Source organism: Oreochromis aureus, linkage group 7 (genome assembly GCF_013358895.1).
Source record: "Oreochromis aureus strain Israel breed Guangdong linkage group 7, ZZ_aureus, whole genome shotgun sequence".
Lineage (NCBI taxonomy): Eukaryota > Metazoa > Chordata > Actinopteri > Cichliformes > Cichlidae > Oreochromis > Oreochromis aureus.
In genome coordinates this window covers 37,458,657-37,475,710 of record NC_052948.1, presented here as the reverse complement: position 1 = coordinate 37,475,710, position 17,054 = coordinate 37,458,657, and the positions used below count along the sequence as shown (strand labels likewise).

The window sequence follows — 17,054 nt, the reverse complement described above, 5'->3', positions numbered from 1 at the left end:
CAATTCAATTAGCCTGTGCAGCAGCCTGACATGCACATAATAATCCATAAATATGAGTACATGTCTGCTCGTTAGAAATATGCCATGTATATATGTGTAAATATCCAAACATGAAATATTTTGCAAGGGCACTATAATATATTTGCAGAAATATGTAATGGGCTGTGACTTTACCTGGCTTTCTAATAATAGTAGATAGCATTAGCCTGCCAAACAACATTAGCATTTTGCCATATGGCTTAAAACCCATGTATAGACTACACTGGTTATTCCACAGGTTTTTAAATGAAATTTAAGCTACCTTTTGTTCTACATTTGTAAGCACCAACTCAAACTTGATTTGCTCCGACTACCTCATGTCATTTCAGTGTTTTTAAGCACTTTTTGGAGTTTTTGAAGTTTTTGAAGACACTCAAGGCAGTATAGAACCGCTCTACAAAACAGCATTTTAGAGGTGTAATTACAGAGCAACGCAGACTTGTAAAACATGTAAAATGCAGGTGGATATGCTGCAATTCATTTTCAGTTAGATTTTAGTTGTACAAAGATGCACCGCCCAGTAACGTGGGGCACTTAACTTTAGGATTTGTTTAAAACTGAAAATAAAAAAAGTTTGTATACACTGTCAGTTATACTTCTTAGAAAGAAAATTTGAATTTGCTAAAAACAATATGGGCAGGTTGGAGTAGTTTGGAAGTCTAAAAATAAGAAAACACTCAGAAAATACTAAAACTGAGCGCAATATACTGGACGGATGGATGGCATTAAAGATCTGAAGAAATTTTGTGTCTGTGTGTTTTTACGTTTTTATCTAAGAAACCATTAATTAGTCTTTATTGGTATGAAAGTATTGTCAATGTAGCTCAAATATGTGGCACTTGGCAGCATGCATAGCACGGCGCAAACACAATGTCAAGCTAGTTTAGAGCTTCCCATCACAGACAGATAGGAATAATGTTAAAACCCAGTTGGAAGGTGGCTGTGTAACCAACAGTTAACCAGCACTGTATATTAAAAAATAGCTAGGGCTAGGCGTGCACATACCTACTCACCCACTTTCCAACCAACTATACACCCACCCAATTTATTGTTGTAAAAAAAAAAAAAATCTAAAACGGAATGAAAACTCAATGTTTATTATCAGTCAGTTGTCAAAGCATTTCTAATGATAACATAGAGCATATGTAACTGTCAATTAACCAAAACAAATAAAAATGCCCAATAAAACTTAAGAATGTTAAACAAGAGATAAGTAGGTGCTATAAAGCTTGAGTTTTTGTTTTCTTCTTTATGACGCCAATTTATGTTTGCCTGACTCTCACTAACTGATGACCATTACACAGCAAGCAGAGACCTCTAACTTGTTCAACAGGAAGGAAAAACATGAGGGAACATATACGCCCAAACTACACAAACATGTGGACCATACATACCCACCCCCAACACACACCCGCACGAACAGAAATCCCACCCCCTGCCACCCACTCGCATTTCAACCATCCTACACACATGCGCGACCCCTGTTCGCTGGAGATGACTCACTGTGCTGGGAACTCCATGCTTTTCCGATTACTACAGACCGGCTGACTGACTGTCTCAACACGCTGAAAAGAAGAAAAAAAAAAACAGGTCGATTTTATAGTGTAGTGATAAGAGAAAGTGGTAAAGAAGAAGAAAAAACTAAACAAAACACAAGAATAAGTGTGCAAAAGAACCGAAGAAAAACAGTACCATTCCATGTTAAACCTCAGTGGTTGTCCTACTATACACAAGGGCACAGTGAAACAGCCGGTTTTACCTCCAATCACAACACAGTAGAAACCAAGGAAAGAAAATCCTATGAGTGCTTGAATATGAGAAACTCATGCTTTCTTGATTACTACTGTCTGACTGCCCTTCCAAAAATGCTTCTGGCAAAGAGACAAACAAAAAGAAAGGCACAGAGAGAGAACGATCCTAATGCAATCCACATTTTATATGATGAATGCCTCTCCTGCCAGTCATAAAACTTGACTGAAAAATACAGCAACTGACTATAGGTAAAGATCTTTAACTAAATGCAAAGTCTGACAAGGTTTTCATGGACAGAACTGTTTTAAAAGGAGACTGAACACTCGTATTTCACTTTAAAATGTGTAAGTGCAACACAGGCCTTTACTTGGAAGGAAACTGCCTAAATTGGCTAAACTTTGACTAAACTCCAAGATATCGAATGAGAGAACAGGTAAACAAAATTTGACCAGTACTTGAAAGTCTTCTATCCTGAAAGCAATAGACCAATTACAGCAACTGTAGATAGATAGAAAGAAAAAAAACAGAACTTTAGCTATGAAATCAAAAAATAAAATAATACCAATTCATAACAAAAAAGCTAAATAAATGTGCACTTGACCTAGCACCACAGGAAACAAATCACAAACGAATGGAAAAACAAAATCATAAAACACCAAAAAATAAAAAGCTGTTACATTTAGTTAGTTACTATATGCCAGATGTTTTTATTTTTCATTTCTACAAAAGCAAAAATAAGTTGCAGGCACGCATACGTTTCATCATTTGCCTGCAGGGTGTAATTTAACCGAGTGATGGGGGCTTCTTTAAAAAATGTTCTTTCAAGACTGCTTACATTTAATTCATTGCAGACTGGAATGTGATGGAAGAGCAATTTAGAGAGATGGAATGAGAAAGGAGGCAACAGGGAAAATAAGTGCAATGAAAGTAAAGCAGAGAAGAGGAAAAACAAATTATTCACAGCACTTAAAGGCTGGCCCTGAACTGTGATCTCTGGACACCTGCATCAAAAACAACAAAAACAAAGCAGATTGATGTCTGTTTGGAAGTGAAATGGGCTAAAAAGTCAGTATGAACTGTCAATAACTGGGTTAATTTGCCACCTATGATTTTTTAAGTATTATTATGTATTATCCTATACTCAACATCTGCTACACACTGCCATTAAGAACAGAATGACTGTTATGGTCTTTTTGATCTTGGGTTTTAACAGTTAAATCAAGTCCTCTCAGAGTGGCTCCATAGATGAAGGTTCACACATTCGCCTAACAAGTGAAAGATGCCTAGGTTTGATCTTGGGATGAGACACAAATCCCTTCGGGGCATTAAAAAAAAATAAAAATCCCCTTGTTAATAGGGAAACAGCTGAAAGTAGAGCTTTAAATCAAGGTCTCTCAGACTGAATCAGGAAAAAAAATACAGTAAAATAAACAACAATCATATACAGAGTTCTGCTGCAGTGTACACTGGGAGTTTTACAGTACGCCTATTCAGTCAAGCCAGACACTGGAGTATACAGACCCTATATGTGTCAGGATGAAGTAAATACTCTAAAAGATACAGCAGGCTAACAACCTTTTCTTCCTTAATTACTGGAAGCACTATGCAAGAAACCTATAACAAAGTTTCTTTCAGAATAACTGAGTAACAAAGCCCTCATCAGACTGCAGGGCTCTGCTGCACAGACCTGGATCACAAACAGCAGACTATCAAACGGGTTTTCTTGAGATAGTAAGGCAGATAGCAGGTTGATTTACAGTGCACCACCATGATTTGGTTCCCAAGTTTGTTGATTTTCAGATAGTCCATGTTTGTGTGTTCATGTCTAATGTGTGTGTGTGTGTGTGTGTGTGTGTGTGTGTGTGTGTGTGTGTGTGTGTGTGTGTGTTTGTGTGTGCCTCTTTAGTGATCCAGGAGTCAGATTATGAACCCTGTCTGAGATCAAAGGCAGACGCAGAGGGATTTTTAAAACCAAAAACCGGCTCAACGTGACACCACCAAAAGGTTTTTGGGGGTTTTTTGTACGAGGTTCGATGTCTCCTCTTCCACATACACTATATATCTGTAAGTTTAGTATAGTGTGGTATAGTTTTTGATCTTTTGATGATAAGATAATTTGTCTCAGTGCACTGGACTTTGTGCTGCCATTTTGTGAAATCAATGTAACACAGAGATTTCTACCCATGCTTTTGCAGTGTCCCTTTGAATGTTATTTAACCTAATGGCCTAATGTTGACTCAGGGAAAAGCCTCGATGAAAAAATCATTTAAACAAACACAGTCCATATGGTCATCAAGTAGTAAGTGCTTGTATAATACAAGTTATAAAGGTATGGTTCTACTTACTAGTAAATTTGGCATTTGATCTAGTATAGTATTTTCTTGCATTCAGTTCACATTAATAACTTTTACAAAATGCCTGTATCGTCTTTTCTGATCAATCTCAAAAGCTATGTTATTAACACGTTCCAAAACATGCAAAGCATTTCGTGTCAGTATGTATTCTTCCTTGACTGATGGTCAAAAACATGTATAGAAATATTAAAGCATATATTTGATCTGTTGCATTATTTCCATCCTCTAACATTAATTGACTGTCATCTACAAACAACCTCAATCTGATGTGTTTAGCACTGAAGATTTGCCAAAGTAAACCAAAGTCTAAGGATCATTTATCACATCCATCTACTCTAGATCACTGGATATTTTCAGAGTTTCTCGCCAGCCAATTCTCTTAAGCCCAGAGCAATGTTGTTGAAATGCATTCATGTCAATGGCATTTGCTTGACTCATTGCAACCAACCATGATAAATGGCTATAAAACTGTCTTCAAATGAAAATTACAATTAAAAAACAAAATCCACAAACTGTAGATGGCAGACATTTCTATATTAAGCAAGCTGTGATCAACTGTGCATTTAAGATAAATGTAATGAAGAGACTTGGATCTTTATGATTTAAGCCTTTTCTTAGATGAAGGAACTCAAAGAAGAAAAAGCAAACATTTAGTGTTCAAACTGTGATTGTCTCACAGTGAAAGAGCCATTAAACAACTCACAATCAACTCGAGATGTTGAATTATACACATAAATTATATAACTATTATTTATTTATACATAATAATATTACTACAGTTGGATGGATGGACATGAACTGGCAAACAAACATGACCTTATTGGTTCCTGAACCACTGAGAATGCAGTGGTTTGTATTCAGATTTTTGTGTTAAGCAACATTTAATTCATCATTAAAATGTATTTATAAAGTTTTCATTATAGCGTCAACATGTCGAGCTGCTGAACTGTTTTTTTTCCAGCTTCTTCTTTATGGCCTTGTATTAACATCGTCTTACTGATGTAGTGACACACAGAAGCTGCAATGCATTACCATTGTTTTCTAAGAACTGACACCTACTACCAAAGAGTTCAGAGTACACATGCTGAAAGGGCAGAGGATCAGGTGTGCTCTCACTACTTCCACGCAGGACAACCACATCTGCTGTGATCCTAGCCCATAGTCAAACTGGGCGATATAGCCTCAAAATTGTATCACATTTCAAGAGAAACTGCTTGTAGGCAGTATCATTTATGTGTGAATGAAGGGTATTTTCCATCAAAGGTAAGCACAACAGTATCCTAGGTAGTGTTTTCTCTGGAATTTTTAAGTAAAACTATAAAATAACTGGTTGACACCAGTTTAACAGTAAGTGAAGCAACTTAATCTTGTAACTCTATACTGTACCATATAAAACTGAAAAATATTTTCTACCTGGGATTCATCTGGGTCAAGCCTTTTAACCAGTTGCTTAAAGTCCTGCCTGCTTTTCTACCATAAACACCATTTGCTCTTCCTGTCATATGGAGTACAACTATCAAGTGTTCCAGTAATGCTCAGTGAAGTTATTTGTTTACATTTAGGTTGTGCATCACCAGCTACTAGCATCTACTCCACCATAGCATGGTAGTACTCAACTGTGTGTTTTTGCCTAAAGTGATGGGACACATTTGTTGTTACTTCCTTTAACGGGAATAAATTTAATGCTGATTTTGCAAAGGACCAGACCTTGTTGGATATTATTGAAACAGTTCTCTTTTTAAGTACTAATTCATCACAAGAGGCTGACTCTTGCTACATGCCCGGCTTGCCTCACTGATACATGCACTATGGAACGTAAATACAAGTTGTTGCTATAGCAGCGATATCGAGATATGGCATTTTTATCTCACGTAAAAATTTAAATTGGAATTATCGCCAGCGGCATCATGTGGCACAGCCACAGTCCATATAATTCAAATGCATAATGTGACATATATTCAACAATCAACAAACAGCAACAATTCCAAATGCCAAACCACATCATCATACTGATATAATAATTACATATTGCAATCTTTATGGTGAAAGCTGATTAGATTCAGCCAGCCAAAGCCTTACTTCTTGACAACAGTTCTCTTTCAGTTTTACACTGATAGCAAGGATATAACCAAAGCTTCATCACCTGCAAAAACAAAGATTTCTGCTTGAAAACTGCTTAAGAAACATTAGCAGTGTATTCAGCTTCATATTCATTTGTTTCTGTCACCTGCCTGCCAAATAAGATAAGATCACCATGCTCGATACACCCATTTATCCTCCTTTCAGACTGCCAACACTCCATGAAAGCAACAACACAGTGGGAGGGGGGTGAGGGGAGGAAATAGATACTGAGAGACAGAGGGCATATAAAACAATAAAACTGGATAGGGAAAGATAAAGCTGAAAAAGGCAAGAGAAATAAGGACAAGGGAGAAACAAAACTAAACAAAGCGGAAAAAAAACAGACACCAAAAGGAAAAGACACATTTTATAATTTGGGGGCAAGTTCATACCTACTTGCCTTAGACATTCCAACTGAATTATGTCATGACACGTACACATACATTTTTGGACCCCAGAGACAGTTTGGCTACATACAAACTGTCATATAAATTAAACAGACAAGTCTATTCATTATGTATGAGGAGACAGGTAAAAAAAAGTCACCTAAAGGGATCAGTAGTGACAGTTTTAGATTTTAGCCTCGTCCCCAGTGGCACAAAGAGGTAAAGGACTGTTTTGGAGTGCGCCAAATATTCAAGCATAAAATGAAACAAAGTCTTTGTTTTGCTCTAACTGATGACAGTTATTGCAAAACAACTTCAATTACACAGAGTAAAACATAAGGACATACATTTTAATGGTGTTAATACTTTGTAGCAATAAGAGAGTGGCTATAAAACTAAATAACCTAATAAACTGTTTCAAAGTATTTCAGCCCAGCTTCACGCTATTTTCCAATCAGCACATACTTGATCACACAAAACTTTGAAACGACATTTCTGATGAAAGGAAATCAAAACTGAAAGTACACAACCAATAAACACCGCAATACGTGTTTTTATAGATGCAAGCTTGATAGCTTGATAATAAAAGCATCAAATTAGCACATTTAGAAAAATGAAAATTTTAACATTTCTGGTCAAAACAATTACGAAAATTATGAAATGATTTAAATGTAGTTGCTATTTATTTTTCCGGTGACTCAACTGATAAATTAAGAGTTTCACCTCTATTCAAGTGATGAGCTTTTCTCGAGAAATGATACGTCAGAACAAATCCCACCCCATGCAAATACCAACACAAACAAATGAATGGCAATTCACATGTGGAATACACAAACATGACCCCCCCATCCCCGCCACACAGTGGAATCACTGATGCACAGTGGAATCACTGAATCACTGATGCAAATAACTGAACACACAGGGAGCACTAAGGACTGTTTTGGATTATCAAAAACACACATACATTATTCACACCAGAAAATCTCCCTTTTTTAAAAATTTTTGACCGTGAGCTTCAACAACACTACGTTTATCAACTCTACAGGTTACCAAAGCCTCTGCCATAGCCACTCTGGGTCAAAGCCTGAACAACATATGTACATGGCAAACGCTGTCTATGCAAGTTTCCCTTAAGAGGCTGCTGTCTCCACACTGGATTGCACTCAAAATCCATATATTCGTACTCATTTCACTAGTAACTACGATCAATTGCAAGGTGACAAGGTTTTTTTGGCTACCTAACTTATACTGGAGACAGACTTGAAAGCACCACTACTTACACTGACCAAAGGCTAAAATAAGAGCACCAATCATCTCTTTCCCCTTTAGCCCTTAGAGTTCTTCCCTGTCTCTGAAAATAAACCCTGCAGAGAGAATAAAGCAAGGACCTCTTCAAATGCTGAAAACAACAGGGTCACAACTTTCAAAACAATAGTTTTGACATGGCAGACATGTTAAATATGACCACCTGTTCGGTGGAAGTTAGCGCTAAGAAAAAGGTACAATTTTGGTAACTTTTCCACACCAGCTTGTAAATCAATCCACTGTATTCTTCATGATGGCTTGGCAAATAACCATACATAATGCGGAGGTAGAATTTACACCATTGCAATCAATATAGTGTTTTTCTAGAACAGACTAAGGTTCTGCCAAGCACTAATAATCTCCTGAGTGAGCTCTGTTTTCAGAGTCAACACTGCATTGGAAAGAAGAGTTACTGTTTATACAGCTAAACCTAATAGATGTTATTTTCACTGGCAAAATGGCAGCAAGGTGCCAAAAGTACCCAGTTTTTCAGTCACATGGACATTAATATTTGAGATATGCTACTCACAGTAAAACAAGCATACACACCTCACAGCACCTTTCTTCATCATCATAGTAAAAGCACACAGTAAAATTAGGGTTTATCGTTCTGTGTGACAAACAGAAAGCAGTTTCCTGAGAGAGCCTGTCGAGGTCCAGAAGATCATCCAGTACATTTGCAAGGGAAGGAAGTACATTCTTTAGCAGATATCTTCCCTGGAACCACAACCACCCTGCCACACAGAAGTCTCTACAATGAGGCTACCATTGCAAAGACAATGACTTTGCAATGAAATTGCTTTAAAAACGCAATGAATTAAATGAGAATTTCAACCTTGCATCTTTAGGCTTCCACCAATCAGTCATCTGACAAAACATAGTCTTTATTTTGCTATAAAATCTAAAATGTAGACGCTGTAAATACACTCACACACATACCTTCAATCTAACAGCACTGAAGACACAATGCTGCTGGGTTGAGTACAGTACCCTATAATAGTGTCACCAGTTAAGTGTGGTGACTGGCCTAATGTGAAACACATGATCACATTTTTAATTCAAACAAAGTTTGAATTCAAATGTCAGTTCATGAGATTTTATCTTATTAGCTTTTTCTGTGAAATGTTGTTATAATAAGCGGCTTAATCCTTGACACCCCACCCCCCCACCCCCCAAAAAAAGCACAGGAATAGCACAAATTATAAGAGGTATATTTCCTTCACTGCCTTCTCTGTTAACTATACTTAAAGTCAAACCAACAACTATAAATCCTCAGTGGCATGATGACAAGTTTTTAAACTTAGATGTATACCAGAGATGATGTAAAGAGTATGCAACATAGAATGTATTGTGACAATTGACAAAGGAAACAGCTACCTATGACCACAATTAAGGACAATTACCGTATTTTTCGGACCATAAGGCGCACTGTCGATGAACGGGTCTGTTTTCAATATTGTGGATGGATTATCTCAGTTGTTCTCCTGACTTAAGTTTGGTCTGTTTACAGCATCCTACCATGCGACTGCATTTGTCCCTAACCATCGGGAACCCTCACGTTAACTTTTTACCTAGTGGAAAAAAGTTAGCATTCATCCTCCAGCTTCACTGTGTTTATGTTATCCTAACATAGCTGTGTCGCTAGTGATCACGTAGCACATCATTATATACCAGCTAGCCCAACTTCCGTAACCCTACAAAAGTCACTGCTGTTTAGTTTTCTGTCTTCATTTTTGTCAGAAGTGATAGCAGAGCTATATGTTTTCATTTTTTCAGAAATCTCTCAGTCAGAACATGCTATAACATGTTTAGGTGGAAACTAGCGAGCTAACTTCCTGCTAACTTCTAACTCCGTGAAATTTAATGAATTCTGTTTTCATGGATGCCTGGATGTTAAACTTAATTGTTACATCTGGTAAAGCAGCAATGCTGATCATTTTATTAAAGATGAAAGAATTTAGACAGTTTTTAACTCTCAGTGATGCCGCAGTGTTCGTTTGACTTTGGGACCTGAAGCGGACAGAGTTTTGGACCCAGATTACTCTGCGAGGCTCCTGACTACAGTAATGCTCCGACAATCCATCAAGTGGTCCGGCTTCGTAGCTTACCAAAGTCGTTTGAGCGCCGCGTACCACATAAAATTGGTTCGAGGTCAGTAAGCACAACCAGAATTCACACATAAGGCGCACTGTCGATTTTTGAGAAAATTAAAGGATTTTAAGTGCGCCTTATAGTGAGAAAGATATAGTAGTAACTATTTTGCATTGGGTAATTGAGACACTACTTAAGTGTGTCTCAATGGCAGGAAACTACTCATTTCCTGCCACTTCTTTACACGGATGGAAAACAAGGTACCAATGGTAGCAATGGTCCAGTCTCCACCCTGCCTAATGCCTAAATGCCTAAAGATATAAAACCTGTTCTGATACAACTGATATAAAGAATAAAGATGTTGACAGCCATGTCAAAAATCATGCGTCCTTATGGACTTGCTTTATTTTTTTAATAAACATACTCATAAAAGACTTATGTAAATATCTGCCAGATTTGTTTCCAATATTGATGTGACATTCAGTTGTATGTTCAGTTCTGCTATCTAAAACAGATCCAGCATACTTCAGCTTTTCAACACGAGGCCCCATTTATCAAAGAGTGTGTATGTTAACATTTCGGGGCATCTGGGTCTCAGATGGTAGAGCGGGTGGTCTATCGGTATGTTTGGGCAAGATACTGAACCCCAAGTTGCTCCTGATGCATCCATCGGATTGCAAGTGTGTGCATGAATGAGTAGAAAAGCACCAGGTTCCAGTCCATTATACATTAACAAGGAAACAATTATTGTAGAATAGGCCCAATTTTTTTTGAGATGAAAAAATCCTTACTGGCTAGCAAATATTACACTTTCACCCTCGCTGTTGCCACAGTATCATTGCCCTTATTGGTCAGCTGACCACAGAAGAGAGTCATAGCTCCTAACAGAGAGGACGCATCTCTCTTAAGCGGCTTGATCTTGTGGCTTGTAGCAGTGGGAACTCTTCCAAAGGCAGAAATTCATAAAATATGTTGAAATGAAATGTTTGCCAGTTTGAAGCTTGCATAATAACTCTTCAAACGCACAGTTAAGCACAGCTCCTGGTGAGTGGGGATAAACTGCTTAAACAGCAGCACTGAGGACTAGAGAGACCCCTATCTAGGCCCCTCAATGTTGGTTTAATATCTGGCTGGCTCCTTCTGCTCTTTCTTTTACTTACACATGCACACACCAAAAGTATGGCCTCAGACCTGGCAAACAGCCTTCAAGTTCTTGGAGCAGCTTTCTCTCTAATTTAAAGTTGATTGCCATGGCCCTCTGTGAGTGACTAGTGAAATATGAGTGTGGAGAAGAGTATGGAGGCTTGGATGTGCGTTTGGCTCCGTGTGCATGTGAACGTGTGAGTGTGCATGCACAAAGCCATTGGATCGTTTACATATATGTGCATGCAGAAGTCTGCGTCAAGGTCTGTGTGGAGCCAGAGCGTATCTGTGTGCGCGTGTGGTTTTTGGCCTGAGCTACAGCAGAGATTGGACTTCCAGCTAAAGACGTCTGCAGGGAAAGCGAGCTGAATAACAGTACCCTTCTCAAGCTAAAATGAGGTGTTAGAAGGTGAGTTCAACTGAACTGAGCTGTACAGAACATGTGCTCAAGTGAAGAAAGTTAGACTATACAGTCTGGGATCTGTCTTTATAAACCTGCTGCGAGTTAATTAATGAATACTTCATACAACAATGAGGAAGATTGGGTTAAATTAAACCTTGTCTCGGATCCTGTGTACTTCTTGAAGGATTAAATTGATTACTAATGTTTTCTATAGTATTTTTAGTATATTTTTAGTATATATTATAGTATTTTTTAGCCAAAACACGCAGGTGTCAGCCACAGTCGACTTGTTTTACTCTGCTCAGGATCCTGGATTTCCCTTTCTTTTTTGGATATGTATGTGGTCTGTGAGTCCAAAAAGCAAATTTGTTCCCACTATTTTTCACAATGTTTAGAAAGCAAAAAATACCATCAAGTTTTCCTTTTATAGAGACAGAAGGCTTTAATCCGTGGGTAGGCCAACATCCCAGAGGTAAACAACAAGGTGCCCAGTGTGCCTCGTTTTTCTTAGTCAGTGTATATTTAGTTTCAGAGTGGTGAAGTGGTCAAGAAATATGGTTCTTCGCAAAGGTGTCCAAACTGAGATGCATCCTCCCGAATGAAAAACAGTAAACACTGCTGTAAGTGACACGCATGCTACGGGGAGACGCCAGGTGTTTGGCTTCTCTTTCCACACAGCCCATTGTGCGTCTGGCTACGACAAAACAACAATTACACGATCTGTCTCTCTGCACAGAATTAGCTGAATGGATTTTAAAGGAGAAAAATAAACAGCAATCAAACAGGGAACCACTGAAAACCTGGGACAAATTAACATCACAAGACTGGCTTAAGCAACCCCGGTTTTCTGTTTTACTCCCACATGGGAGTGAAGCGGAAAAATGGACTTCTATTGGCCAACTGATAGCTAACAGTACAATTGCTTCCACCTCACAAGAAACTAGAATAGAATAGAAATATCCTTTATTGTCCCTCATTGGGGAAATTCACGTGTTCCAGCAGCACAGTGACAGGCAGACGCAGCATGCAGAGTCAAAAGACAATTTGCAACATAACGAAAACAAAATGAAAGTAATAATGAGAAGTCATTTTTTTCTCTGAAAATACAAGATATCTGAAAAAGTCAAATAATAATAATAGCCAATAAAGCAGACGCAGTTTTGTCTTGTTCCTGTCTTTAACATATAGTACTAAGACTCCTGAAAACAATATCTCCAAGAATTTAACACGGAACTTCTACAAATCATGACCGATCCAACAGCTCTTACTTTAATATTCCTCTTATCCTCGTTTTCAGTACATGTAACAATTCTTTTTGTTGATGGCCATGTACTTGAGCCAGTGGAATCCTTGATCAATAAAAGTGGACTCAGATCCTACTTTTCGCTGCATCCACCTTTTTAAAGAATCACAGACGTACACTGATGCTGGAATACACAAGGTTATTGGCAAGGTTCGAATTTTTCCACTGATACAGAAGTACTGCTTACACTGTGGGCAACTATGAGTTTCTTAAAGCCTTTAAGCTCATAAAGACAGATGTTAGAGCATGAACTTTGACCCACATTTTCCTTTTAGTGGGGCAACATTCGAGAAACGGCTAATTTCAAGCAAAAGGCTCGCTGCCTGCTTTTCTGATTTCTCTCCCCACCTTCCTTCCCTTTCCTACTCCTGAGACACCCCCAGGCTTCATCATTCTGCTTCGTCTGTTTGCATTCCTGTTGAGCTCTATTTAAAAGCTTGATCACTCCACTGGGTAGAGGAATGCACATCTGCAGTGAGACCCCATCCCACTGTCTCTGTCATCTTTTTCTTTTTTTTGTCTGTCTCTCTGTCTGCTTATGCATTATAGTAAGTATTGGTTTCTGATTGAGTTCTCAGAGCGTTAGCTTTTGCTATTGACCTGGAACTTGAACTAATTGCAGATATAAATATACAACAACAAAGGGCAGGATGAAGACTAATCTTGTTTATTACATCAACAAGTGCTTTCAGTGGCCATGATTTCAACGCTTCATTTATACTCTGCCAAGTGAGTTCCCGTGCTTGGTTTTCAGAACTGGAAGCAAAGCATGTCAATGAAAGCCAGTGAAAGTTGGCTTTTTTTTCTTTACATTCATCACACTATATTACTATATTTATAAAATAATTACACAAATCACAAGCACACAATAATAACACAATAATACAAACAGTACACCAGAACCAAACCACACCAATCTACAATCCACCTATCACAACAATATTTACACATTTAAATATCATACAGCACCTTGTTCTCACTGCATCATTTTTAAAGGAAATCTGAAACTAAAACACAGTAACAGAAAGACATGCTCAGTTTATCAATAATAAAAGAACAACACATTGTAACCAGTGCTGTTTGTCCAGGGTACCATCAGTGTTTTACCCATAATTGCAAGGCATGAAGTTAAAATACAACTAGAGGAAAAAAAGACTGTGGTATGATGTTTAACAGCCTAAACAGGGATCCACATTGAAGCTAGTACGACAATTCCCCACTGTGTACAACACTAGAGTAAATTTCCCTTCATTCCCTCCTGTCCCGTGTAGTGAGGCGGATTAAACTTTTAGTCCCCACATCCCTCCCCAACCACCCCTCACACACACACAGGCAGTTTACTAGCCGCTAATCCTCTCCCGCCCGGGATAAACACTTTAAATGGCTGGACTTACCTTGGAAACTCTCCCCGAGTCAAACAGGCATTATTATATTGTCGCCTTCCATGGCTGGTACCTCTACGAGTTGTTCCTCGACTCACCGATGACACTAGACACGAAGTAGCGGGGGAAGAGTGCAACAAAGTCGGACAGCAACCAGGAGGAGGAGGGAGGAACGAGGCCGGAAAGTAGGCTGCTGCGCCGTTGGAGGCGGCGCATGTCAATCACCTGGCTGAGTGGGCGGGCCCTAACTGTAAAGAGATTATGGAGGCTGAGCTATAGGTCTGAGGTCTAATGAGGAATGCGGGATGGAAAAACAGAGCGAGGTCTCCAACAGCAGGGTTATGAAAGTTTGAATGTTTTCGTCTGTTTTTAATGTATGCAGGTTTATTTCAAATGTGTCTCTACTATGAAAAAGGGAAAATAATCAAAATTCAACTTCTGGCAGTTGTAACTTATAAAAAATGTACTTATAAAAGCTGCCTCTTTTAATTTCTGATGAAATATATGTATATTAATTTTTTCCCATGGTTTACCTGTTTATTTTTTTATGCATATAGCATAAAATAGGTATAGGTATTCGGAATAAGTATTGCAATATAAACAATATAAGCACAACACTTTTTAATGGCAAAGTAATGCTGCAGACAGGCAGGTTTTGATTACAGATTTCACCAAACTGACAAAAGATTTTCACTGGATATATTAATTGTATTTAAGGTGATTTATTTTTAATACATAATATTGTTAAGTTGGTTCTGTTTTTATTTTATTTTATTGATCTAAATGTTTTGTTTAGACATGAATAAGCTCTTATGCGTGAAAGTAACTGAACATGTGGATATCGATGGATGCAAGACAGCCTTTTACAGGTTTCCAGCTAAAATGTTGATCCCGTCTCATGAAGTGCACCACTGATTTACTTATTTCTTTTTATATTTGGCTTACCTGTTTGTTGATAAGTAAATAACACATTAAACCAATTAATGGTTCCAGTGCTCTGGGCTTCAGCAGCAATAAATTACATGACAGTAACAGCTAATTATCGGAAATAATTCCCTTTTCGCCTCCCCCATGAATGATAGAGGTGGAAAAACACATCTGTTGGTCTAATGCAGTATATTACAAAACCACTGCTTGTCACAGGGACAGATTTACCACATGACAAAACAACTTTCTGACATAACAAATTCTAGTGCAAAGTCTGTTTTACACTCTTTTTTCCTGTAAACTAACTTTGACCTCTCACCTAGATCTCCTCCACAGAAAAAAAACAGCCACTTGTGCAGCTTTTCGTTCAGTTTTATGATTAACAGTCAAGAACAATTAGAGTGCAAACTGTGGCAGTTGGATTCCAGTCCGCTCATCAGGCATACAAGGGTGACATCAATTATTCCATTGAAAAGGGGATTTCCAATTTCCAAAAGCTCAGCCAGCCCCCCTTACTGACCCTGACCTTTTTAGCTGCAGCTTGGAAGAGATACATTTTAACATGCTCATTAGGAGCAGAAGAGCAGTGATTGCCAAGCATGCGTAAAAGAGATATGAAAAAGTCTGGTTGTCCATCTTAATTTATCAGCTTATCCAGTGTTTACATATTTGCGATGAGATTTTTTTTTTCTTCTGTAGAGTGTAACTGCTTAATTTTTGTCCTAGAACACTTGTGGAGTGAACTCCCCATCACTACAAGCTTTACAAAAATACTGCTTTCCTGAAAATGAGCATTCACTGATTGTTTGTCTGCTTGTTTAAATCGTGTGTGTTAATTTAAATCTTTCATACTTTTGAAAGAGCAGTTTGTGGCATTGTTGGAGTGTACTACTTTTGCCTTCTGATGACCTATCCATCTGTGTGGTTTGTATCTTCCAGTCTATTATCTTGCCTGGCATCTGTCTTACTACTGCTGGACAAAATGTACCTGTCACTCTGTTCCCATCTGCCTTATCTTTTGTCTCATTGGTTTGTGTGTGTCCGTCCTTCATCTGGGTCCTTTTTCCGCAGCTCATTTAGCCATCTGTTGTGACACTTCTGTATTTTCATGCATCTGAAAACTAGGCTTCAAGTTAGCAATTAAATATCTGTTTCTATGATAAACATATTCAAATTTAGATTGAAATTATACTAGTGTCTTCTCTTTAATTTCGTTACAGTAATGCACCTTGTAATACAAACTTTAAAGTAAGTGTAGACTTTAAGTCTATTATGTAGGCTATTATTGGTTGACAACGACCAATAAACTATATTCAGTTTCTCAAACTCAAATTCTTACATAGAGCTCACATTTAAGCACTCAGTACTCATAATGTGAAATAGCACTAGAGCATCTCGATGAAGTGAATGTTAAAGAAAGAAAACTTTACCTTATTTCTCTACAGTTATATAAAAAAAAGTCAACCACTTGTTGCTTTATGTTCTGTGGTACTGCTTCCCTCTGCTGGGCCTTTTAACTCATTACAGAGTTCAACAAGTTTAAAATAAGAACAAGATCAGTCATATAGACTGTACATCATCCACATTTTGTATACCACAGTTTACAACACTTTAACACAAATACTCAAGCAAACCAGTGTAAATTCACCAGTGCTGGCCTGCTCGCTGTCAGTAAGTAAGATTACATTAAACCTCAGTTCATATGCAGTCAGTTATTAGATTTTAGCAACACATATTTTTGTAACCAAGTCTTTACCTCCTTGTGTTTTTGAGCTCTACCACCAGTACACAGTTGTAACTTGTGCACACCACCACCAAAGTAATCACAATCTTTCTCTGATAAAAAGC

The 17,054-nt window shown here is 38.0% G+C and overlaps 1 protein-coding gene across 2 annotated transcripts in view; it reads right to left on the bottom strand.

The window, feature by feature from the left end:
* il11ra (interleukin 11 receptor, alpha) overlaps nt 1–14,448 on the bottom strand; it is a 50,131-nt gene extending 35,683 nt beyond the window's left edge. Inside the window, exon 1 of one of the 2 annotated variants that reach the window (XM_039614820.1) lies at nt 14,292–14,448. The gene's annotated coding sequence lies outside the window, so the exon portion shown is untranslated. The remainder of the gene's footprint in view (nt 1–14,291) is intronic. The other variant, XM_031753206.2, reaches the window with a different exon arrangement.
* Between the last annotated feature and the right edge of the window lie 2,606 nt (nt 14,449–17,054).